At 39.8% G+C, this 17,478-nt stretch overlaps 1 long non-coding RNA gene across 1 annotated transcript; it reads left to right on the top strand.

Annotated features, from left to right (window-relative positions):
• Positions 1–292: 292 nt before the first annotated feature.
• On the top strand, positions 293–1,127 carry LOC144753486 (uncharacterized). The gene is made up of 3 exons (XR_013594383.1): positions 293–350; positions 471–547; positions 634–1,127. It is a non-coding gene; the product is annotated as an uncharacterized LOC144753486 (long non-coding RNA).
• Positions 1,128–17,478: the final 16,351 nt, after the last annotated feature.

The following is a 17,478-nucleotide window of genomic DNA, read 5'->3' as shown; positions in this document are numbered from 1 at the left end:
CAATACATTTTACTACGTAAGTATTATGCAACTGAAATAAATGTGGAAAAACAATACAAACATTTAGAACTGTTCTAATTATGTTCTATTATATATTGTTTATTTACAGAGCAAACACAACGAATAGATATACAGACATAATACAGAACTCCACATTCTGAATAATACAGATAATAATCACAAAGTAAGTATATTAAAGAACATAATTACCAGATAATCTATTAAAAAACATACCAACATGGTGATTATTCTAATACATATGTTCCTTTTTTATTTAAGATAACACTACAAACTACTCTCCAGAAGCTGAAGAAACAACTATACTGGCAAAGACCAACCTAAAAAAATATGTAAGTATCTTCACAATGTGAATCATGAAGATACACTTTTGTAGTACAAATGAGCTCTAACATTGCAAATGTACCGAAACATTAATTAATAATATACTACTTTCATGTTTTTCATAACAGCTACAACAACATCACAAACAATTATCCCCAACTAAAGAAGCAAGCAGCTCCTAATTTTGCTGTAAATTCAAAAACACGTAAGTATAAACATTCCTACTTATCACTAACATAGATTATTTATCACATTTAATTTGACATTAACTATTATATATACATTTTATAGATATACAAAGTACAAAATGACCGAAGGAGCCGAATTTGTGACCAGCCAGAAAGGAAAACTATTACTATGCTACATGGGTTACACTTATACACAAGAAAAGCAATATGGCATGCAAGTTAATTGGAAATGTTGTAAATATTATTCTAACAAGTGCTATGGCAGAGCAACAACTAAAGAAGCTACAGTACTGTATACTAGGGAACACAATCATCCACCTAATGTTACTGAAATAGAAGTTAGAACAGCTTTGGAAAATATAAAAGAAGCTAGTACAGGTTCCCAAAAGCAAACAAATGTCATTTTAAAAGAAGCCATTCCTAAAATCCCAAAAACTGCCACAACTCAAATGCCAAATATCCTCTCCTTAAAAAGAACTATAGCACGAACTAAAAAAGCTACTACTTCTACAACACCATCTCCCAGAACATATCAGGATATAAATTTAACTGCTAACCAAATAATAACTTTAAATAAACAACCATTTATAGTTTACGACAACGAAAACAATGACAAAAGGCTTATAATTTTTGGTACCAGTATGAATTTAGTTAAACTGCAGCAAAGCCAATATTGGATGATGGACGGAACATTTAACATCTGTCCCAAACCATTTTTCCAATTATACACAATACATGGCCTCTACCACAACTGCAACATACCTTTGCTATATGCACTATTACCAAACAAAAATAATTCCACATATATGGAATTAATGAATATAATTAAACAAAAAACTAATGATTTTTCTCCTGAAAGTATCATTCTTGATTTTGAGCAAGCAATGCTCTCAACTATCATAAAAATCCACCCCCATACCTGCATTCAAGGCTGCTATTATCATTTAAACCAGTGTTTATGGAGACACCTTCAAAAAACTACCCTAAGTGTCGAATATGCTACAAACTCATCTTTTGCTTTCCAAATTAAAAAACTCATTGCACTTGCTTATGTACCTGAAACAGACGTAGCTGAACACTACAACATTCTTATAGACAGCCCCTTCTACAAACAAAATGAAGCTAAATTAAGTCCATTTCTCGACTACTTTGAAGACACCTGGGTAGGCAGACTCCACAGATCTGGCCACAGACGAAATCCCAAATTCCTCATACCCTGGTGGAACGTTTACAGAAGTACCCTTAAAGGAGATTCAAAAACTAACAATGCAGTGGAAGGTTGGCACAATGCATTTGTACAATCAACTGGCAGAACCAAACCTACTCTAGAACATTTCATTAAATGCCTACAGAAAGAACAGAGCTACCAGGAATTTAGAATGGACCAATCTGTAACTGAACTTTCCCTAAAACATCAAAGCAAAATAAACAAATGCACAAGTACCTGGAAGAACAAGTTAAACTTTACCCTAGTACAAAAGGCATAGAATACCTAAATATCATTGCCAAAACACTACTCTAATTAATTCCCAAAATGTTATAAAACACTAAAAGTATCACCTAAGTATGGAAAAATATGTAACGTGAGCGTCTAAAGTATTTAATGTATGCAATATATAGAGATATTATTATAATATATGCACACATTAAAACTAAATAACAAGTAAAAAACTATTCCATAATAAAAATAACATTACCCACCCACACAAAATAAGAAAGCAAGGACTTACCAATCATGTTGTCAATCCAATAACCTCCTTGTCCACCAAAGTAATCCAGGTAGTGCAAAATTAACCCAAAAAAAATGTAAAAATACAACTGTTCCAAAATTAAGACATCCACGTTGTCCAGAGCCATCGAATAAGCATAAAAAACCCGAAAAATTGGAAAAATAGAAAGAATCGCTCCAGCAAAACCGAAAAATGTAAAGAAGTGTTTGTAAAGCAGTGTTGAATTAAACAAACAAACACTTCCTTAAAAAAAAACGGAACTTCCGATGTAGCGTACACCTATGACAAAAACATAGAAAACAGAAATTCCCACCCACATTAATTAGCTAGTAATTAGGTACAAACATATTAAAATAGATGATTTCACTTGTAGATATACCGTAAAAGACTAAAATTCACTCTATATATAATGAGTTAACTAACTAACACTACGTGTATATACCATAAGTAATTATCTGTTTTCGAAATCTAAAACATACCTCCCTCACATTCAACAACACAAAATATAAGGTCAGTAGTCTCAAAACATCATTAAAATACACATAAAACATATAAAACAAACCTTACCTGAAGCGACGTGAAGTGTCTCCCAACCGCGATCAGCCCTTCTTCCAAATAACCCAAAACGACCTAACCCGGTTACAAAATAAAGCACCCAAATGCAATAAAATAGTATAAAATATAATATATATACTTCACTAAATATGCAAAAATGAACATTAAGTTTCTATTATTGTAAAGAAATATTTACTTTAATCCTACAATGATTTGATTAACAAATATGTAAATGAATGTAATAAATACATATTATGAAAAGAATAATATTTATATTAACAATGTCTAGAAATATAACTACATTGTCAAAAATTATAATAATAGAAAAATGTGTTAAAAATATGTGACTTATATAATAAATATTTTATGTATTGAAATAAAGTGTAAAAAATACTTTTGTTATTTCTACATTTCTTTATGAAATTACAATATGTAAAAGAGATAATAAATAATATTCATTTTTGTACAAAAAGTATGAAAATAATAATGCTTCTGTATAGTTGCTTATCATTGTGTTTATAAAATATGTTTATAAAACCAAATGTAATAAAAAGATTTTTGTTATGAAATAACATTTTATTTGTGAAACATAAATAAAAATAATGTTTCTACAATCATGTTGAACTATTTGTATCATTATCTTACTATAATGTAACAATCTTATCAGAAATTTTGCACTGTATATTAAATGTGAGTATATATTGGTCTTTAATAATTTAATTATTACTATACCAAATCCAGCGTACATTAACTTAAAACTGACCCTGAACCCAAAAAATACCCCTTTACCCAAAAACTGAAAACTGACCCTGAACCCTAAAAATACCCCTTTACCCCAAAACCCAAAACTGACCCTGAACCCTAAAAATACCCCTTTACCCAAAAACTGAAAACTGACCCTGAACCCTAAAAATACCCCTTTACCCAAAAACCCAAAACTGACCCTGAACCCTAATAATACCCCTTAACCCAAAAACTGAAAACTGACCCTGAACCCAAAAAATACCCCTTTACCCAAAAACTGAAAACGGACCCTGACCCCTAAAAATACCCCTTTACCCAAAAACTAAAAACTGACCCTGAACCCAAAAAATACCCCTTTACCCAAAAACTGAAAACTGACCCTGAACCCAAGAAATACACCTTTACCCAAAAACTGAAAACTGACCCTGAACCCTAAAAATACCCCTTTACCCAAAAACTGAAAACTGACCCTGAACCCAAGAAATACCCCTTTACCCAAAAACTGAAAACTGACCCTGAACCCAAGAAATAACCCTTTACCCAAAAACTGAAAACTGACCCTGAACCCTAAAAATACCCCTTTACCCAAAAACTGAAAACTGACCCTGAACCCAAAAAATACCCCTTTACCCAAAAACTGAAAACTGTCCCTGAACCCAAGAAATACCCCTTTACCCAAAAACTGAAAACTTACCCTGAACCCAAGAAATACCCCTTTACCCAAAAACTGAAAACTGACCCTGAACCCAAAAACTACACCTTTACCCAAAAACTGTAAACTAACCCTGAACCCAAGAAATACCCCTTTACCCAAAAACTGAAAACTGACCATGAATCCTAACAATACTCCTTTACCCAAAAATAATTATTATTATGTAATTACAAATTAATTATTAATTAACAATAACAATAAAGTTAATATATTAGCACATTAGCTGTAAAGAAATAAATTTAATTATTAATATTATTTTTCCAAATTAATTTACAATAAGTAAAAAATATATATTAAACTAAATGAAGCTAATTAATATAATTAACTAATTTATATTAATTAATTACCAATTGATTATTATTTAAAAATATGTAAACAATTATATTAATTAATTAACTAATTATTAATAATTAATTAACAATTATTTATTATTTAAAAATATATACAAAATTATATTAATTAATTAACTAGTTAATATTAATTAATTACCAAATAATTATTATTATTTAATTACCAATTATTTATTATTTAAAAGTATGTCCAAAATTATATTAATTAATTAACTAATGAATAATAATTAATTACCAATTATTAATTTTGTACAATTATGTACGATATTATATTAATTAATTAACTAATTAATATTCATTAATTACCAATTAATTATTATATAAAATAATGTACAAAATTATATTAAATAATTAACTAATTAATATTAATTATTTACCAATTAATTATTAATAAAAAATGTTTACAAATATATATTAATTTATTAATTATTTTTAAATTACTTCCCACCCTTATCCCCTATAAACCCAATAACCCGCTCCTAAAACTATATATTTTTTTAAAAATATTTTTATATTAAATATATTGTAATTTTTTAATATAGACCTTTTTATCAAATTTTTATTTACAATTATTATATTTTTTCCTATACTATTTATTTTTTCCATTACTACACGATATTTTGTATTGTCGATATTTTGTCATACGATATTATTTTTTCCGATATTTCTACTTACTTACCTATTACGATATTTTTGTATCCGATATATTTGCTTCCCAATATTTTTTACCTTCGATATTTTAACTTCGATATTTTGTCTTTCCGATATTTTATTTTCGATATTTTGTCTGTGTACCAAGTATGGGACACTGTGGTGCTCACCACATGCTTTCCTGTCACATCACTCCTGCAGGCCTTCTCCTTCCTTTCTTGCAGGGCACAGCGCCTGTGAGCTCAAAATCAACAAAGTGCTCCACACGCTCCAGAGCAGTGTGAGCCCGCATCTCGAGCTCAGGTCACAGAGGAGAGAGCGGAAAGTGCTCCTCCCTAAGTCAGCCCTCTGCAAGCCCACTCTTTGGGCAGCCGGACTAGAAAGCACAAATTCCAAAGCACTCACCACACGCCATGATAATTCACCCAGGGCAAGCCACAGAGCCCTGGGGGATTATTGGGGACCCTGAGCAGGAAGCAAGCTCAGGCCAGCACACCAGCAAAGTCCAGACTGCGGTTCCCTAGCAGCACATCCATCCCCCTGGTCCCATGCAGTCTCTTCTTTTCCAGTTCCAAACAAGCCCAAAAGCATTGGGTCACAGACCCAGTGCTTACAGGGCTCTGAGCCCAGTCCAACCCAGTTTTGGGGGGCACTTGGCAAGTGCACAACACTCCCCATTAAAAGTGTAGTCCCTGGCCCCAGACATACCACAGGGGGCGGAGCCATCATTGTGGAAGGCAACCACGGCCCTATTTAGGTACAGGTGCTACTCCTCCCACAACTTCAAATGCAGACCAGGCATATTCAGCCTAGCACTGACTCATCCAGACTCTCTGGAGCCACTGTTCCTCCCCAGCCCCTGTCACTCCAAGACCAGACAGTCAATACACAACAGGCAGGCACAAAGACACATAGCACACAGAAATGCCCACTTCTAAAAGTGGCATTTCTAACATAGTAATAATATATTCGTGAACACCAATATGCAGCATTTATCACCACTCTTCCCAACATACCAAACTTGAGCACACTACCCATCTCATGTCAGGAATTACCACTGAAGTACATATCTGGGAATCCCCGATGCATCCCTATGAGAGGGCAGCTTCACAGCAGTAAGCAACCAAATAGGCTGTTTGTCACTACCTGGAAATGCCACACAGTTAAGGCACATGTCCTACCTTTTATCAACACCGAACCCTGACCATAGGGCTAGCTAGGGCCTACCTTAGGGGTGACTGATATGTAATAAAAGGGGAGTTACAGACGTGGCAACCACTTTATGTGCCATGTCACAGCGGCAGTTAACTGTGCGTGCAGGCCCTGCAGTGACAGAGGCCTGAGACATTGTTGAGAGGCTCCTTTGGTGGGTGGCGCAAGCAGCGCTACAAGCCCACCAGTAGCATTTAATTTACTGGCCCTGGGTAATTGGGATACCACTGTACAAAGGACACACAGTTAAATTAAATATGCCAAACCGGTGAAGACCAAACTTACCAAGTTTACCATAGAGAGCATATTCACTTTAGCACTGATCAGCAGTGATAAAGTGCCAAGAGTCCTAAAAACCCCAACAGGTCAGAAAAAATACAGGGAGAAGGCAAAAAGTTCTGGGATGACCCTGAGAAAAGAGCCTAGTCCAACACTTAGGTATACTGAAAATGAATCTCACCAAGTAATCCTGGATAGACATAGAACTTATCTGGGGTAAAGCTTCTCTTGAGGTCCTAAAAGCTCTTTCGGTGTGTCAATCCGCCTGTCGCCACAGCAGTGTGCAGAAAACTGTGGCTTTGCCTTTACGGACCACAGAGACTGGGCCTGAAACATCCCAAATACATAGAGTTCAGAGCACTAGGTGTGTGACTATAATAAAAAGGTGCATTCCTTTAGTTAAATACACAAATAATGTTCATATCACCATGAAAATGGAGTAGCTGTTTGCTTTTTCTTTTTGTCAAAGTTCTCTGAAGCAACATCTCCGAATGCCGAGGGCGCTACTACAATTGAACAGCGGGAACCAATCAAGGGAGGTCTGATTTCAAAGTAAATAATGTGTCAATTTCCACGCGTCAGTTCCTCATTTGGATGCCTTTACTTGCAAACATCCTTCCACTCCCCCTTCCAATCAATGGGCGTCCTCCTCCCAGGACTATCTCCCTGCTAATGAAGTGCTAATGGGGCACATTTACACCTACCACAACAAGTTCAGTTAATTATCCAATGCAAAACAGTCGTACTCTCCGACTAATAGTGTCACTAGCATATCATTAATGCCAGGCAGCACGCGGGAAAACAAAATGAGTAAGCGCGCGCTCGGCAGGGTTCACCAAAGGACACTTGAACTCCTGCACTTGGCCGCCCTCCCGCTTCCGTTTCCGCCTGCCCTGCGGCCCTGCACCCCTGCGATCAACGGGGTTTGAAATGCTTCGGAGTGTAATTACAGCGCGCGTCTCGTGAAGTGTCGGGGAAAGGGCCGCAGAGCGTCTGCGCATCACTGGTACCTTCGGGGCAGGAAACAATGCGTGTCAGGGAGCGTTCAGAACAGGGATCTTGGCTTGTGCAAAACATTTAATATTAGGAACAGCAGCACAGACATTTTTTCTAGCTTACTTTATTAAAGAGAATTTTACCTCCAGTGGCCTTGCACACTTCAGCTGGGCCAGGGATTGAAAAGGCTTGACTACACTTTCTGGTTTATTACTTGAGGAAGGTTTGGGAAATAAAACTCTACTAACCCTGTACCACAGAAGACCTACTTGGAGGTATTATTCCTACAGGGTGATGATCTTGCAACATTGGGGAGGTACTCTTTTTGAGCCCCAAGATCCACGTGATGGCATTAGGAAGAAAACAGTATAGGGATATTGAGTGCCCTTTCACACAGTTCAATGAATGAAATCACATTAAGCAATGTACTTGATCACGAGGCAACTTTTCAAACCGGTGCAGCTCCAAAGCTGGGATTGCACACTGTCTGGTGCCTTCAGATTCACTACCTATTAGAAGAGGTTGGTACCTGTGTGTCTGTCAGGGGCATATTTATTAAGGCCGTGGCCGGGCATCCATTAACAATGACCAACCAAGAAATGTCTACTTCTCAATATGTGAAAAAACAATGAATCAACACAAACTGCAGGTCTTCAAGTGACAGCGGCAGAAACCTCCGATGCCGACGTGCAATATCAAGAATGTTGTCCGATCTTGCATATTCATTAACTGATCCACCAATTAATTTCTCTTAGCGAATTCAGCACCTGCTCCAGGGGTCTTTCCGAGACCTACATCATGCACAGTGGTTAATTTGTAAAGTACTAAGTGCCGGGACTCTCATCAGGAGGCAGCTTGCAACTAGCCCATATCTTCTGTTAGCACCACCTAAAACAGAACCAACTACTAACCATAAAAGTGGGGAGAGGGTGTGGCGTAATGACCAGAGCTGCCAACTTCAGAGCGAGGAACCAAGTTCTTGTCTCAGCGTTGGCTCAAAATCCTGTGATTCTGGGCAAATCACGTAATCTCCCCGTGCCTACCAAAATGAATGTGTCCTTAACTGGTGCTCATGAAAAGTGCCGGTGTTGACTATTAAGTGCTGAGCAACTGAAACCACTGGTTGAAATTAGGCACTGATCATGCATGCTTTATCTCTAAATATTCTGTGAGCGTTGAGATTTGTACCAGTCTGCCCAGCTAGATTTGTTCTGCAGGGAATGGAAAATTGCACTTGTTGAGGTCTGTGAGACAGGGAAGCTTGCTTTGCTACATCCATGCTGCAAGGAAGCAAAGCTTGCACTGATGCTGTCTGATGTGTACCTGTCCTGTAACGGAAAAAGCTTGCGTCGCTACCACCCTAATTGTACCTGTCCTCTGAAGGAAGGAAACATGCACGGTTTCTGCTGAAGGTGTATCTGTTCTGTGACTGAGGGGTATGCCTACTGCTGTTATCCCATATTATTGAAAACAAAACAAAAAAAAAAGGATATCTTGAATGCATTAACAGTATATGCCCTGTGAATCAGGAACTCTTTGACCATATTTGATTTGAGATACCTATATTCATGAGGAAGGCGCATGACCCCATAGGGGCAATGTATGAATGCCAAAACGTGTTGATGATAATGAGAAGCAGGATCATTTGCCAGACCATCCTGTTTTTAAACTGGTCGTATGGAGACACCAGTAAATAAGATATGTAGCTCACCCACCCAATTTTAATACAGGGTTGACAGTTTAACAATGTTAGAACATGAATGTTGTGAAAAGAGACATAACTTCACCCAAACTAGGGAGCTGTTGACTAGGAGACTGCACAACCAGTGAAACAATAGTTTTCTCAGAAGCCTCCCAGTGCTAGGTGTGGAACCCACTAATGAAGCATGCCAGAGTAGATAGACGGGAGTTCAATTTTCAATATGAGTACATGAATGTATGGTTATACCATAAGAGGCCTGGCTATTTCTTGCAAAACGTTCTACTTCCTTTGTGTTTAGGTGTTTAGAGAGATACCACTTTGCCGTGTTAGCTTCCTATGTTTGAGAATAATGCGATGTTCCTGCTGGTACTGCCACCTGTCAGTCACTTATTTTTTGTGTTAGGAAAGGCTGCGCTCCTGCTGCCCATATCCTACCTATATTGTATGGTAAAACTCAGTACAAAACCTTTACACAAAATTGCAAAATGGCTTGCATTACCAATGATTGTTTTAAAGCATGGTGTGAATGAAAGAGTTAACCCGTCATAAAAAATGTCCTCAAAGTTTACCTTTGGTTTTACATTTTTTTTAAAGTAGCTGACAAATGATTCCAATTCATCCATCAGTCAGGATTCATAAAGCACAGCTAATCACCCGATAAGGTATCCAGGCGTTTGCAGCTCTTGGAGACTCATTCGAACAGCCAGTTCTTGAGGGCACTTCGGAATTCCAGATGGGAGGTGAAGGTCCGCAGCTGTGTGGGGAGGCTGTTTCAGGTCTTTGCTGATATGTACAAGAAGGAGCGTCCTCCACTTCTGCATTGGTAGATACGGAGAGTGTGGGCGAGCGATAGGGAGGTGGAGCGTAATCTTCTAGATGGTTGGTGGAAGTTAAAGTGGTGGTTGATGTAGACGGGTCTTTGGCTGTGTAGAGCCTTGTGTGTGTTAGGGTCAGCAGCTTGAATTGGCATCTCTTGTGTACGGAGAGGCAGAAGAGTTGCCTGAGGTGGGGTGTGATGTGGGCTCATCAGGGGACTTCGAGGATGAATCTGGGTGTGGCGTTCTGTATGGTTTGAAGTCGCTGTAGGAGGTGTGTGGTGATTCTTACATAGAGAGTGTTGCTGTAGTCCAGTCTGCTGATGATGAGGGCCTGTGTCATAGTGCGTCTCGTGTGTAGCGGGAAACCACTTGAAGATCTTACGTACCTTGCGCAGAGTGAGGAAGCAGGCAGAGGAGATGTCGCTGATCTGTGATTTCAAGGTGAGCTTGTTGTTAATGATAATTCCAAAGTTTCTGGCATAGTCAGAGGGTGTGGGTTCTGGTCCTAGATCTGGTGGGCCACCAGGAAAAATTGCATGGTTTGCTGTTGTTGCCAAAGATCAGTACTTCCATCTACTCTGTGTTCAGTTTCAGGCAGCAGTTCTTCATCCAGTTGGCAACGCTTGTAATGCATCTGTGAAAGTTGGTCCTGGTGGTGATAGGGTCATTGGTGAGTGAGAGGATTAGTTGAGCATTGTCTGGATAGGATATTATGTTGAGACTGTGAGATCGGATTATATTAGTCAGCAGGGTCTGGTATGGGTTGAAAAGCCTCGGGCTGAGCGATGTGCCCTGAAGGACACCACTGACAATATCCTTGGGTTTAGAGGTGAAAGCTGGTAGGCAGCACTTCTGTGTTCATCCGGTGAGGAAGGAGGTGATCCATCTGAACACATCCCCTTATATGCCAAAGTGGTGGGGTTTTTCTATCAGCGTGTTGTGGGATACGGTGTCTAAGCTGCTGAGAGGTCAAGGAGATCAGGGCTGCAGTTTCTCCTCAGTCAAGGGGGGTTTGGATGTCATCGATGGCTGTTATCTGGGCGGTCTCGGTGCTGTGATTGCTGTGGAAGCTGGATTAAGAGGCCTTGAGTAGCTGGTTGTGCTCCAGGTGTGTAGTGAGTTGCTTGTAGATAATCTCTTCCAGTACCATGACTGGGAATGGGAGCAGGAAGATTAGTCTGATGTTTTTTAAGAAGTGGTCTGACTTCGGCGTGTTTCCAGGCATCAGGAAATGTTGCAGTGGTGAGTGAGGTGCTGAGCAGGGTGGTGAGTTCCTGCCCAACACTTTGGTTTCTGAGGTTGAAGATGTGATGCGGGCATGGGTCTGTGGGAGCTCCAAGTGGATGGATTTCATGATGGAGGTGTTCTCCTGGATGAAGAGGAGGCTCCAGGGGGTCAGTCTGTGTTTTACATCGGTTGTAGTGGAGTGTATCAGTCGAGGAAGCCCATAGGTGTGGGTTGAGGTTCAAAGTCATGTGTAACTAACACATTCAGTCAGTTTTGGAATTATACCCAAAAGCACTTTGCATGCTGTGGTTTTAAGCCCATAATGAAAATGTTAAAAACAAAACTACAGACCTCGCAATGCAACATGAGGTTGGCCGAAAATCCAGGAAATGAAAATGTTAAGATCTAAACTACAGACCACACAATGCAACATGACGGGTTGGCTGAAAAGCCAGGAATGGCTGATGGTATTATGTGTCATAGTGCCTCTGGGTAGACTTGTGAAATACAAAATGAGTTCTAGGCAATGATGGGTTAAACAGCCCAGTGGGTTTGAGGGCAGAGATTGCCTTTCAAATGCAAATGCGAGCATTGTAGCCTCAGAGTGTGGTAGCAGGCACAGAGGTGTTGAAATGCAGTGCTGTTCCAGTGACCTCTCCCACACACTCCCAATACTCTTGGCAAGGAGCCAGAAGACCCGAGGCAATGGTTTCCTCGCATCAAGTGAACCTCAGGGTTACACTGACCCCTGCAGCCCCTTTCCAAAGACCTGTTTCCTCCTGCTATGATTATACTTTTAAGAGTACTCAGTGGTTGATGCAAAAATATGAGCTGCTTTTGATGGCCAAGCACTCATCGCAGTTCTCAATGGATTACCGCCTAGCAGAGTCACAAAGCGGGGGGGAGTCTGAATGTGACTTTCAACCATGCAAATCAGCTCCAATCTTATTATATGAAAACGGTGTGTCCGTTCAGGAAGGTATTTAATAAGAGGCATGTTGCCAATTCTCTTATACTAAATGTGTCCCTGGGGACACATATCGGTATAATTTGGCCATGCGCCACCATTTGCAATGCATCACACAAAGCACGTTAGGGTCTTGGGAATGATACAGTAAATGCAGCTGAGAGGGCACTCTTTATCTGTCGAAGCCAGCAAGCTGTGCACCTCCCTCCCAAGCAGATAAGGGCATTAGAAGACCATGGTGCTTTTTCAGAAGGCCATAAATCATAGCTCTCTATATGATTGTCAGAGAGCACTAACACTGTACTCAATGCACTCTTCCCTCTCTCACCCTATCTACCAAATACACCAGAATATTAGGAACATAGTTAACCCCTTCCGTGCGGGGCACGTTCAGCGGACGTCGCGTGCACTACCTCGGTAGTGCTGCGCATGTCCGCTGAACGTTCCGTCCCCGCCCGCGCAATAAAACCTTCCGCACTAGCGTGGAACGTTCGGCACAGCGGTGGGGTTAAACATGGAATAAGGAATTGGCATGAGAGGTAAAACATTAGACTCCCTAACTCTGACTCGTCTCTTTTGCCATTTTTTAGAGTGGTGGCTGTTGCTTTCAATGCTACATCACTGAAGTCATAGCGATTGCGAAAAATAAAAAAATGAAAGCAGCCCATTAAGAACAGGTGTTGAAATATACAGATATATGGATGTAGCATGTAGCACACTGCCACACATAAATTACTAAAGTGTGATGTGGTAGCACGCTGTCATTTACAAAGAGCACATTTTCCATTGAAATGGGCACTAAATTAGCGGATAAATGCAGTTTACTTATTGAACTATATAGCACTCAATGTGTGGAAATCGGATTTCATGAATATTTATCATTTGCACATCACCAAGCAAAGTGCTCTGATTTGTTTTGATCCTATACAAAGTTTTGTTTCCATCACACAATGCAAAACATGTACTTCATTTGTGCTTTCCTAACTGCTGGTATATTTTGAGTACATTGTACAATTAATTTACAGCTAATTAAATGTTGTTGTCAGTTAGAAAAAAAATCCCCTCGTTTATTCCCATTGTCAAATATTCCTACCATCATTTTCGTGCATATCTCTCTTCTTTGTACTCTTTTAAGTAACTTTTCACTATTTATCCAACCTTCCTGCCTGTCTAGATTTCCAGTACTCAAATACCTTTTTCGAGCCCTCCAGTTCCACCCTATATGAGGGGCATGCATGAATGGAGATATGTTTGCACCGATGAAGATTTTAGTACAGCAGTTAAAAATGTAAGGTTAATTGAGGGCATTTGAAACACCTTCCTGCTGCTCTGTTCTTCGCGCAAATTGCAAAGATTTGCTGAATGAAGATTCCCTGCTTATGCCAGTATCATTCTGTTTTGTTCTTTGCCTTGAGGTACCAAGAAATAACAGGGCTATTAAATGTATTTTTACTGTCTGATCTAGGCTTACTCCAGCCTACCTGTTCATCAGGAGAAGCTTGTTAAAACATTAATATGCATACTGTTAGCTACAGGGAATTCGTGACAGCAGGTGTGCTGCTGCATGAAGAAGCTGCTAATGTAAAGAAGCTTCATTACCCTCAAGTTGCCTTGGGTTATTTGTGTATGCAGTTCACAACAACAATGACGCTTTCTTTAATTCGTTGGGTCGTGTCTGTCGGATTTTGTGTTTATCTGAAAGCCAGCTAAAGGACCACTGTACACTGATTTTTACCAAGCATGCGAGTAGGGCTTTGCTTTTGTAACCAATGTGGAGACTGAGCACTTGCTGTGCATTTGTGATTGTTGTACAAGGCACTTTACCGTTGTATTCAGTGCAGTGTGCACATTTTCCATCATTGGGGAAAGAACAAGCACAGATCAATGTACTTCTACTAAATGCGGCTATATAATTTTGTGGCCACTGTATTTTGTACAGGTGATGGTGCCAAGTATCAAGCCTTGCTTGAGCACCATATGTTCCAAGCAACTTGTTGACCTGGAGGCAGTGGGAATGAAAGATGAGCTTGGTGTTCCTGGGGCTGTATCTAAGTCTTTGTGCAAGTTCAAAATGGGTCCTATGCACTTGTTTTGCTGAAACTGCACGATCTGTAGTACATACTAACAAACACGGAGCACTGGTTGCCTTTTCATGTTTCTAAACTGTGCAGTGTACAGATTATACACTAATTCATAAATTTTCTGAGCTAATGTATACACAAAAAGCAATGCATTTTCAATTAATCAATCAATTAGGACACTTATAAAGTGCACTAGATACCAGTGAGGGTCTCAAGGCGCTGGGCGGGGGGTGCTGCTACTGATCGAAGAGCCAGGTCTTGAGGAGTCTTCTGAAGGCCAGCAGGTCCTGGGTCTGCCGTAGGTTGGCGGGGAGGGTGTTCCAGGTCTTGGCGGCGAGGTGGGAGAAGGATCACCTCATGGATCTATTTGCATGCCTCATAGGCACTGAACATGTTAATGGCATGGCCCCTGATCCTTTTATATGACGGGATTTAGCTCCGAGAGGCATGCCTTTTGGAAAATATAAACCTAAGAGCAGGAGTGCTGGGTTTAGTGTTTAATGGGAGGACATTGATTCTAGAGGCATCCATATGCATGTTGATCGTTGTTGCCGCAATCCTGATATCTGAGCTTTCAGAAGCCAAAGCTCTGCCCCGCTTTGAGTGAAGATGGACAGAGTCATGGAGGTGCTACTTTTCCCAAAGTATTGCTCAGAGCTCATCTGCAAACCTGCTGGCCACTGTTCAGCAACACACAGTGAAAAGAATGAGCTCAAGAAAAATGATGTGGGCCATGCGCCTAAAACAGGAGTGATGGTGGGTCTTGGTGTTCCAGCAATCTGGCAGTTATCCACAAGCACATATTAAGTGCCTTAGCAAGGTCCATAGCAGGAGCATCCAGCCCAGAAAAGTGCTGAGAAGCAGGTGGTCCAGTAATACTATTTGACAAAAGAGGATGCCAAAGCTGTAAAAGTGCAGCAAAATCTGGTGTGTTTACTGCAAAAATAGACATGTTTTAGAAATATTCATTGGTGGTGTTTTTTTGGTTATAATCGATTTTAACTGAAACCCCTAATACAACAAAAGTCAGAGCCTTTCATAAAGCAAAACGGGACAAAGGCATCTGAAGACTTTCAGATCATTTATTGTTCTGGGTGAGAGGCCAACAGAGCAATGGGAGAGAGGGGTAACACAGAGGGAATAAGCAAGTACAGATGGTTGGAGCTAGTAGACCGCAGAACCAGCTACAAAACATGCTATTTGTGTGGTGGCTCAACAAAAAGAAAAAAATAGCCACCCAGAGTCGCGCGCAGTGTAAGGACACAAGTACTTGGGTCGTGCTCTATGGAGGGTCACATGCAATAAGAGGGAAGTGCTGATGGCAGAACTGACCAGTGGGAAGCATCTAATCAAGAGTGGCTTTGAAGCCACCAAAGGTAAGTAATCAGCGCCGCTCAAGCCCACTAAGAGTAACAACATGTCTCGAAGAGATAGCGCAGACCTTAAAACAAATCATTATATTTTGACAGCTGTATTTGAATGTGATATATATTTTATCAGATTACTGCATTGAGTGACATTTATTCAACATATAGTTTCGAAACAAACATACAAAGATTCAACATAGAATAGGTAGCAAATTCGGCTATGAAAGGGCCAATAGAAGGTTGCGTTTTTGGCATGCTCTGCATACAAGGTCTATACAGAACAAAATTACTCTTTTAAACTGTATGTAAATGAATTGTTTTGTTTTACAGAAGGCTACTTTAGGCTGTTTTACTTGTCTGGGTTTCTTAATTGCGCAGTTAAAATAAAGTAGTTTAACACCTTGTTATTTGCCCAAGATTACACATTTTGAGTTTGTGTACAATCCGATTTCAGAATCGATTTTTCTAGTCCACAGTCTTCAATTCAGCCACTTCTCAAATTTTTCAGGCAAGGATAAACCTATATCTATTGTGTCTTTCAAGAGCTAATTTGATACACCACTTAAGGTCTTATTGGGAAAAAGGTATTCAGCATCTGCTGGCGGTCTAGCTCATACCGCATGCAGATATGGCTTGTTTCTGTTTGCGTGTGCTGTTATGTGCACACATTACAAGCTGCACAGGAAAAATGATATGCCAATTAGTTGCAGGATGTTAAGCAGCTGGTGGTTAAACCACATGTATTGCTCTGCCATTTAATTACCTGTAGCTCATATCCATCTTTGTTATTTTACTGGCAGCGGCAGAGAGGAGATTATGATGGTGCTGTAGTTGGGCACGCATTCTTTAAAAGATTTGGCACATGCATATTCACCCCTCCTATGATCATAGATTTGATGCTGCAGCTGTTACAAATGGTGAAAGATGTCACCAGTCCCATCAATACTGTATTTAAGTCTCATGGAGATTTTAATACTCACTACTAGAGACCCTTGTTGCCTGTGTAAACCCTTACAAGTTACAGATGGAATTTTTGCATTCTGTTCAAGCTGGATTCAGTCCTTTACACAACACAGAATCGATTCTGTTGTCTGTAAAAGATGATTTAAGATGGAAAGATGACCAGGGGAAAGGTGCGCGTAGGTATTGCTTGATCTTTCTGCAGCCTTCGGCACCGTCGACCATAAGATATTGTTTGACCATGTGAAGGATGCAGGGATGCAAGGCAGTGCCCTCCTTTGGATTGAATCATTTCTTGTGAATCATACACAATCAGTAAGATTCGGACTCTTGCATCCCAGGCAAAAAGATTGGAATGTGGGGTTCTTCGAGAACCCTCACTACCCCCCCCCCCACCCCCCCATTTATTCAATCTTTATATTAGGCCCTCCCATTGTGGAATTGATAAACAGAGGCTATAGTTTAATAATTATGCTGATGACACCCAGTTAGTGTTTCAGCTGGGTGGTACTCGTACGGCATATGTGAATTTCAGGGTACCATGATATATATTTCTGGTTGGATAGAGTCAAAGTTAAGTTAACCGCCGACAAGACA

The sequence above is a fragment of the Lissotriton helveticus genome, chromosome 5_1 (genome assembly GCF_964261635.1).
Source record: "Lissotriton helveticus chromosome 5_1, aLisHel1.1, whole genome shotgun sequence".
In the NCBI taxonomy this organism is placed as follows: Eukaryota; Metazoa; Chordata; class Amphibia; order Caudata; family Salamandridae; genus Lissotriton; species Lissotriton helveticus.
This window is presented reverse-complemented; position numbering and strand designations above follow the sequence as displayed.